This window comes from Suricata suricatta, chromosome 15, assembly GCF_006229205.1.
Source record: "Suricata suricatta isolate VVHF042 chromosome 15, meerkat_22Aug2017_6uvM2_HiC, whole genome shotgun sequence".
Lineage (NCBI taxonomy): Eukaryota > Metazoa > Chordata > Mammalia > Carnivora > Herpestidae > Suricata > Suricata suricatta.
In genome coordinates this window covers 64682999-64693046 of record NC_043714.1, presented here as the reverse complement: position 1 = coordinate 64693046, position 10048 = coordinate 64682999, and the positions used below count along the sequence as shown (strand labels likewise).

At 38.5% G+C, this 10048-nt stretch overlaps 1 pseudogene; it reads right to left on the bottom strand.

Annotated features, from left to right (window-relative positions):
- Positions 1-7261: 7261 nt before the first annotated feature.
- Positions 7262-8258, bottom strand: LOC115279137 (annotated as a pseudogene).
- Between the last annotated feature and the right edge of the window lie 1790 nt (positions 8259-10048).

The following is a 10048-nucleotide window of genomic DNA, read 5'->3' as shown; positions in this document are numbered from 1 at the left end:
TAAAATAAAAATTTAGCTAATTAAAACCAAAAGTGTATTTTGAAATAAAACAATATGCTTGAGTAAGGGTTCAATGTTAAAAATTTCTATCAGTGTGATTAGTTACAAAAATATACTAAAGAAACGGAAAAATGAGTGATTTTTTTCATCAGATGCCAATTAGATAAAACCCAATACTGACATAGTTTTGTAAAAAATATAAATCTTTTAAATTGATAAATGCTACAAACAACAACAGTAGAAACACAACCAGCATTATATCTAATGGAGAAATTTTAGATGTATCCCTTTAAGATATAGTAAGACAATTTGGTAACACCTCTACTGTTTAACCGAATTGGAGGACTTGTACAAAGCTCAAATAAAACGTAAACAAATAAGGCTATAAAGAATCATAAGGGAAGAAATAAAACCACCACTTTATAAAATGATCTGATTACTTATACAAAACATCAGCAACAGGGGCACCCGGGTGGCTCAGTAAGTTAAGCATTCGACATGGGCTCAGGTCATGATCTCATAATTCATGAGTCTGAACCCCGTGTAGGGCTCTGTGCTGACTCAGAGCCAGGAGCCTGCTTCAGATTCTGTGTCTCCCTCTGTCTCTGCCCCTCTCCTGTTCATGCTTTGTCTCTTTCTGTCTCTCAAAAATAAATAAACATAAAAAAAAAACCCATCAGCAACAGACAAACTATTGAGCTAAACAGAGTTTAGGAAGTCTACTGGATAAAAGAATACTCTCGGCTTCCTGCACCTGAGGTACATGAATGGATGAATGAATGAATGAATGAATGCATATATATTCATATATTTATTACATATGCTATGTATTATATAAACTATACATATATTACACAAACTATATACATACTTTACTATATAAACCACATATATTACCTTACACACACATGCACTATATACATATATGGCACCTTTTCAAAAATTCTTTTAATATTTATTTTTGAGAGAGAGAGAGACAATGCAAGTAGGAGCAGGTCAGAGAGAGAGGGAGACACAAATCTGAAGCAGGCTCCAGACTCTGAGCTGTCAGCGCAGAGCCTGACATGGGACTCAAAGTCATGAACCACAAGATCATGACCTGAGCTGAAGATGGACGTTTAACCGACTGAGCCACCCAGGCACCTCAAATGGCACCTATTCAAATTCCCTTTCTTCATCTCCTGGTGCTGCCTGCAAAATAAATGCAAGCACTTTATGATGTGTCCTTTTGTTTATTAACTCTCCTCCTTTGGTGATCTATCATATAGTTTAACTATTCCATCAATGGGGAAAGATGTCAAAGTCAGTAACTTTAGTCTTGGATCCTCTGAATCCTCAATTTCCTATTTACTTCATTTACTCGTACAGAAAGTATTGATTGAGCACTCATTATAAGCCTGGCACTGCTCTAGACACAGAAGACACAGTAGTGAATCCAACAGACACTTCCCACTATCTTGTGTAACTTACATTCTAATACAGGGAGATAGACAATAGACCATAACAAAATGTTAGAAAGTGAGAATATCTATGAAGGGAAACAAATACATCAAAACAGATGGGGATTAGGGAGTGGTTGGGTTGTCAAAGGACTGTATGAATCAGCAGGGAAGGCTTCTCTGAGAAAATAGGTGAAGATCTAAAGAAAGAGAGGAAGAAAACCATGTGGTTATCTGGAAACGGAGCTTTCTAAGTTATAGCAAGTGTGAAGGCACTAAGACATGATTACAGCTAGGGTGTTCCAGGAAGAACGAGGAGGTCAGTGTGGCTGGGATGGAGAGCTGAAAGGCAGAGTAGCACAGAGTAAGGTTGGGTACAGAGTGGAGTGGGGCAAGATTATGTTCTTACTGACCATTGCAGGTCTCTGCAATCTTTTACTCTGCATCAAACTATAGGGTAGAAAAAAAAATTAAGAGTATCTTTAACTGCTGTGTTGAGACTGCAGAAAAATACAGAAGCAGTATCATCCATTAAAAGCTATTACAATAATACAAAGGAAAGATGACGGCTAAGTCCGCAGGTTAACATGGAGGTGGTGGGAAGTGCACTGAAGGTTGAGCCAACAAGATTGGCTAGTGGATTGTAATGCAGAGTGTGAGTGAAGTAGGTATTTCAAGAATGGCAGTCAAGTTTTTGATCTGAGCATTTAGACAAAAAACCCAAATAACCAATATGGCAAATAGGTCTAAAACTTTGTTATCTCCTTCAACTTACTCCTTAGCTTTCTTAGTTTCACTTAATAGCACCAGCATTTCCTATACTCTGAAACTTCAGAGTCATCCTTAACTTTTTTGCTCCTAACTCTCCTTCCCATAGGCCTTTCTTCACTCTCTACTCTGTGAATGCCATTCTTTTTTTTTTTTAATTTTTAATTTTTGAAATTTTTAAAAAATTTATTCTTGAGAGACAGAGAGAGACAGCGTGAGCAGGGGAGGGTCAGAGAAAGAGGCAGATACAGAATCTGAAGCAGGCTCCAGGCTCTGAGCTGTCAGCACAGAGCCCGACGCCGGGCTTTAACCCACGAACTGTGAGATCATGACCTGAGCCGAAGCTGGATGCTTAACTGACTGAGCCACCCAGGCACCCCTTGTGAATGCCATTCTTGATGTCATCTTTGCATATGGAAGCATATCTTTAATATCTCTGATGCTCCTGCTTTGATCTTGTCAACTGGGTTTCATTTTTCTCATCATAGTATAGGAATGAAAATGTGTTTTGAACATTTAGTTTCTGAAACAGGGCTTTGGTAATAGATATATAGCATAATGGAGAACTCATCAGTCTTTGTTATATTCAAGCACTTCACGGTCTTGGAGAAAAATGGGCTTCATCAAGCCCAGATTTCCAATCCAGTAGATTGTAGCCAGCACCTGTATCCAACTGGTAGGTGTGTTTGAGGGTCATGGCCAAGAGACAGTTGAGCGTAAGACTATGAAAAGAGGGAATGTACTTTCTGGGCTCTCTCAGTGGCAGCACTGGTATTTGAGACATGATGGACTTTGGTTGCAGGCAAATATATAATCGAATGTAGTTCTGCTCTTGGTGTTTGTGCCCTTGAGAATGTTATGCTTTCTATCCTCCATTTCTTTTTAATCTGTAACCTGTGTGCATTAACATCTATTTCTACATTGTAGTAAAATTTAAACAAGACAATGCACACAAGGGTATATTTCACAGTGCTGGAACTATAGTAGGTGCTCAGTACATACAAATTCTACTCTCCCTCAGCGAGTCATAGGTCAACTCCTCCCAGCAAATTAAGCTCTCAGAAAGATAAATGAACTCAGCCTCTGTGGGGTACTTTAGTACTTGGCAACAATAACACATTTTTCTGATGGCCTGAATATGTTAGTGTTGCTTCTGGCAACACTACCCAGAAATGACTTGGACCCTGGAGAGAATCTGCCTCTTTGAGTTGCAATCTCCTTCTTCTTTCCTTCAATGAGATCATTGTACCATACTTTCTGATTGAAAGTAATCATCCTTGTGGAAATTTCATAGCTAAAGAGTTTCTCCTTAAGAGAGCTGAATTTTCCATGCAGTTTTCATTGCCCTTGCCACTACAGAATTTAGCAAGAACCATTTCCAGTTCTTTTGACATTCTCAGGGTGCAACATCAGCAGTTACTTTGTTTAATCAAAAGCCTACACCTCATTGACCAGCTATAGGTCACCGACTTTTGAATGATGGAATGAAATATACATGCAATCTGATTGAGTCATGATGGATACTATCTGGGAGATATTCACAAATTAAACCATCTTGACACGCCAGGGAATCTGTAATGTACCTTCTCCCAGGGAGACAAGAGATTGAGAATGGTCTTTTTTCTTTACTTCTCTTTACAAAGTGTATTTTTCCAGTAACACAGAGACTGATGGCACTTACTGATGAATACATTATATTCATCATACATTTAATTTTCAAATAAGAGAAGAGTGTGTGGAAAATCATAAAGTGATAACAACATAATGATATCTTTAAATGTTATGGTATTTTGCCCGTATAAATTCCCCCATTTATCACTTTTGTCAATTTTGAAGACTTGTTGTTATAAAATGCAAATTAAAAAATATAAAGCATTTAACGGGGATTCTGTTGATAAATTTATGATATCCAAGCATCTAAAACTTTTCCAAGTTCAAAATAGTACAATTTTAGAAGTGTAATTTTAAAGATTATTTGGTGACATAAGTGATATGTCAGACAGAGAAAGACAAATCCCATATGATTTCACTAATATATGGAATTTAAGAAACAAAACAAACGAAGTAAAAAAGACACACACACACACACAGACTCTTAAGTATAGAGAACAAACAGGTGGTTGCCAAAGTGGAGATGGGTAGGAGGATAAACTTACAGTTACAAAATAAGTAAGTTATGGAGATGAAAAGCACAGCATAGGGAATATAGGCAATAACATTGAAGAAACTTGGTGACAGATGAGGATGACATTTATCGCGAGCGCTGAGGAATGTAAAGAATTATTAAAGCATTCTGTTGCCCAACTGAAACTAACATAACAAAGTAATATAACACTGTATGTTAATTGTACTTTAATTTTTAAAAAGGTTATTTGGGCAAATGATTTTATTCTGTCCATTTCTTTTCTTAACTTTGATGATAGAGTAGCTATCACATACGTCTACACTTCAGTATCTGCAAAGACGTTTTGTAACTATAGTATTTCAGTTGATCATTATAGTCAGGGCGGATATATTTCTTGGTTTTAGAGGCGAGAATTTGTGGAATGACAATGTTCAATAATTTGCTCAAGTTCATAGAAACAGGTCATCTCATCCCTATATTCCAAGATTTTAATGAGTCTTATCCCCATTCAGCAATCCTGAAGTTCTGAAATAAAGTTCAATGTTTAAGATCACAGAGTTATCAATTCTAAAGTTTAAAATAGGAAGATAGAGGAGAAAGAAAGAAAGCAAAGTTGTTGTACTTGTATTATTTATAAACACATCCCAAGAATTGCTCTTTTATCCCAGGATACCATTAGGTTGCTTCTAATTGTTTTGGAAGTATGCCAAGGTATAATAAATACATGGGCAAATTAAAAAGAATGAAGAAAAATACAACTACCCCAGAAAGGCAGTATTATTATCTTTTTTGTTGTTACTATTTCATTTCAGAAGATGAAACCATGACTGAGGGAAGCAAAGCAATTTTTCTAGGAAGTAACATTCAGAAAGGATAATCATGAAACCAAAATTTATTCCACGACAGACTTGCTTCAGAACCCTGGTGTCTGTTTTCGGTAACTCCTAACTGTCTTAAGACCAAGTAAACCAGATTTTAATCTTCTTGTTCAAGAGGAGGTTTGACGATAGGATAAAAATAAGCTCTTCTGTATCACCATCTAAAGTTTTTTTCTCTGTTTTGAATTCATTTTGTATTGTCTACAGAATGCTAAAAACAATGTAAAACCCATAATCATTCTACATTCTAGTTTCTAAACTAACCAAATACAATACCTCATCCACATATGAATTCCCAATTCACAAATTTATGTAACTAGTGTTGTGCTTAATGACATAGAAATTCATTTTAAAGTGTTTCTTGAATTCATGGGTGCATTTGTCATTATGTATTTTTTTTAATCAATAGATACTAGAAACTGACAATGACAATATTAGTCACTTTTTTCACATTGAAAAGACATCTTTTACTTAAGAAGACTGGGACTCCTTGACGCAGAGTAAATCTGGCATGGAGGCCGAATGGAGGGTATCATACATATATATGTGTATATACTCGATTGACTTGTAACTCCTGCATTAAATCAATCTGTCTGTCTGTTGATCTCTCTCATATCCATTTCTAAGTATACTACTATTATTGATTCATATATTTTTATACCAACATATTTAATGTGTATTATTTTTTAAACTAATTTTTATAGGCATTGTTTTATTTTTAAAACAGTTTTTTACCTTTTTCCTTCACTCTTTTGTACCAAAAAATTCAAGTCTGTTTTAAAAATTGATAGTTCAGTGGACATGAAACTATGGAAATAGTTTGATAAAGATTTATGTATTTTTCAACTAGATTCACCAATTAGTTACCATTTTGATCAATTCATTCTCTAAATGTGCATTATTATCTTTTCCTTGGAAACATTTGAAGTACACAGGACATGATTACATGTCAACCCTGATACTTGAGCATGTACAACTTGATGTGGAAAATGTTGGTGTTTGAAGCCAATGGCCAAGAAAGAAATCTTGAAATGTCCTCAGTGCAAAAGAGTGTTAAAGCATGGGGACATACCTCCTGGGCAGAAAGAGGTGCACAGGGGTTGTGAGGAGTGACTGAATATATCCTTGGGAGTTGGGGGACATACAAAGGGAAGTTTCCAAAAGGACTTAAAAAATAGTTACAAACAGAGAGGGAGGGAGGCAAACCATAAGAGACTCTTAAATACAGAGAACAAACTAAGGGTCAATGGGAGGTGAGGGAGAGGGGGAAAGTGGGTGATGGGCATTGAGGGGGGCACTTGTTGGGATGAGCACTGGTGTTGTATATAAGCCAATTTGACAATAAATTATATTAAAAATAAAAAAAACAAAAGGACTTTCATATGCTAAAGAAGACTCACAGGATCCTGGAGACCTAACTATAGCCCAAAGAAGATTGTTTTCCCCTCTAGTAAAGCCTTAACAGTAAGACAGTGAAAGCTCCTGGAGGAATGTTATACTCTGTCTGCCTCAAATATTTGTCAATGGGCTGCAGGTTATAAGGAAAGATAATTTTATCTACGTTTCCTTTTTGCCTTTGTTTCTCTGCACCACAACCTAAGACTAAAGAATTTTACCTACACAACCACAAAACCATTAAGTAAATTAACACTGATTCAAAAATATCAACTAGTTTGAAGCCCATATAATAATTTTCTTAATACTCTGTATTTTTGTTAAATTCAGATCCAGTCAAGATTTAACCACCATAAATGGTTATTATGCTTCTTATTCTGTTACAGGCAAGATCATTCTCCCCACGTTTTTTTTTTGTTGTTGTTGTTGTTTGTTTGTTTTGTTTGTGGGGTTTTTTGGCTGGATACAGTATACTTTATTGATGGTACATGATAAGGTAGAGCTCTCCAAGCCCCTCCCCTTTTCAGGGGGTCTGGGATAGAAACTGGAGGTCAGGAGATTCCCAAGTATGTTGGGGGAGGAATTGGGGCAAGGACTCCCCAGCAGCTGAGGGCTTCTCTTCTTCCTCCTGCTGGGGCTGGTGGTCCAGGGGGCTCTTACTCCTTGGAGGCCATGTGGACCATCAGGTCCACCACCCAGTTGCTGTAGCCAAATTAATTGTCATACCAGGAAATGAGTTTGACAAAGCAGTCCTTGAGAGCAATACCAGCCCTAGCATCGAAGGTGAAAGAGTGGGTGTCACTGTTAAAGTCACAAGAGCCGACCTGGTCCTCAGTGTAGCCCAGGATGCCCTTGAGGGGGTCCTCTGATGCCTGCTTCACCACCTTCTTGATGTCATTGTATTTGGCAGCTTTCTCCAGGCGGCAGGTCAGATCCATGACGGACACATTGGGGGTGAGGACATGGAAGGCCATGCTAGTGAGCTTCCCGTTCAGCTCAAGGATGATCTTGCCCACAGCCTTGGCAGCACTAGTAGAAGCAGGGATGATGTTCTGGGAAGCCCCTCGACCATCACGCCAGTTTCCCAGAGGGGCCTTCCACGGTCTTCTGGGTGGTGGTGATGGCATGGACTGTGGTCATGAGTCCCTCCATGATGCTGAAGTGGTCATGGATGACCTTGGCCAGAGGGGCCAGGCAGTTGGTGGTGCAGGAGGCATTGCTGACAATCTTGAGGGAGTTGTCATGCTTCTCGTGGTTCACGCCCATCACAAACATGGGAGCATCAGCAAAAGGGGCAGAGATGATGACCCTCTGAGCCCCAGCCTTCTCCATGGTGGTGAAGACCCTGGTGGACTCCACAACATACTCAGCACCAGCATCACCCCATTTGATGTTGGCAGGATCTCGCTCCTGGAAGATGGTTATGGGCCTTCCATTGGTGACAAGTTTCCCATTCTCAACCTTGACTGTGCCGTGGAATTTGCCGTGAGTGGAATCATACCGGAACATGTAGACCATGTAGTTGAGGTCAATGAAGGGGTCATTGATGGCAACAATGTCCACTTTGCCAGAGTTAATAGCAGCCCTGGTGACCAGGTGCCCAATATGGCCAAATCCTTTGACTCTGACCTTCACCATCATGTCTTGGGGACTCAACTGGCACTGCACCAGATGTGGCTGTCTGTCAAACAGGGAGGAGCAGAGGGTTCCCAAGTTTTTTTAGTGTTTCATGGCATCAACCGTTTTGTAGGGTTGAGACTAGATATTATATAGAATGTGCTATATTCTAGTTTTGTCTGACTAAATTCAGATGAAATGTTTTTTGGCAAAAATATTCCATTATTAATGTTGTATATTTCTTATTAAAACATTGAGCTTCAATGGAAAACCGTGCACCAATGTCTAAAGGAATTCCTCTGGGTCATCTGACTCTGATTCTACGGAAGATATCCATCTAAACAGTGTGTGAATTATAGATAACATAGCAATTTAACCTAATTCTTATCTATAGATATGCAAATTATGACCCCAGCCAAGAGGTTCAATTGTCTTTCCCTTCTTTCTCTCTCAAATCTCCCAGCAGGAAAACCAGCATTGCCAATATTTGCACATCAATTTCCATAATTCTGATCTATAAATGCATCTGTTCCTTGAATTCTTGTTTTTAAATTTTTTAATGTTTTATTTTATTTTTGAGAGAGAGAGAGAGAGACAGAGCACCAGCGGAGGAGGGGCAGAGAGAGAGGGAGACACAGGATCTGAACTAGGATTCAGGCTCCCAGCTGTCAGCACAGAGCCAACATGGGGCTCGAACTCATGCACTATGAGATCAGGATCAGGATCTGAGCCAAAGTCAGACCTTAATCGACTGAGCCACCCATGCCCCCCCTCGAATTCTCTTTTGAACCAATTATAACATCTGCCAGGTTCTCTCACTGATTAATAAGTTAACTAAAATTTTTAAATGAATTTATTTCATATCTGTGTGTCATAATCTGATCTCTTTCAAATATTATCATTTAACCACCACATCAAGAGGCACCTGATATCTGTTTGTTTTTGTTTTGTATTTTCCATATTGGTGATGCTGTTTGATCATTTGATTAAATTGTTCTTTCATTGTAAAGAGATGTTTTCCCTTGTAATTAATAAGTAACCAGTAACACGACACTTTGAATATCATGTAAATATCCTGTTCTTCAAAATCTTTTACCCAAGAATCACCATGGGTGATTTTTCCTGAATCTCTTGTTACATTGGAGTGGGTGGGAGGGAGAAGTTGCAATTTTTTTTAAGACTACCATTGTTTCTATTTTTACTTGACATTCTTCTTTAAAAATAACTTTCTTTTGGGGACACCTGAGGGGTTCAATCGATTAAGCTTCCAACTCTTGATTTCACCTCAGGTTATGATCTCTCAGTTGTGAAATGGAGATTGAGCCCCTCTTCAGGCTCTGTGCTGTGAGTGTGGAGCCTGTTTGGGATTCTCTCTCTCTCTCTCTCTCTCTCTCTCTCTCTCTCTCTCTCTCTCCCCCCTCTCTCTCTGCCCTTCCCCTGCTTGCACGTGTGTGCTCTTTCTCTTTCTTTCTCTAACAAAACAAATAAACATTAAAAAATAACTTTTTCCCTGGTTCCTTCTCCTCTCTTCCCCCAGGATTAAGGAATATCACTACATAGCTCTAACACCATGATGGCCTAAAGCCACAAAAAACAAAATCTAAGCCTGCCTCAAAGTTAGGAAATCAAAATCTAATGACAACAAATCACTAACAACCAACAAAGCTACAAACTATAGCCAGTCAATAATTTTCTTACTTTGCTTCTGCCTTTTCTCAATAAAAGTCTCCCCCCGCCCCCCGGAAGGTCCCATCAGTGGATTACTTCTCACCACTTTCAGTCTGATGCTGCCTGACTTGAAAGAATTTTTACTTACATTCTTAAAA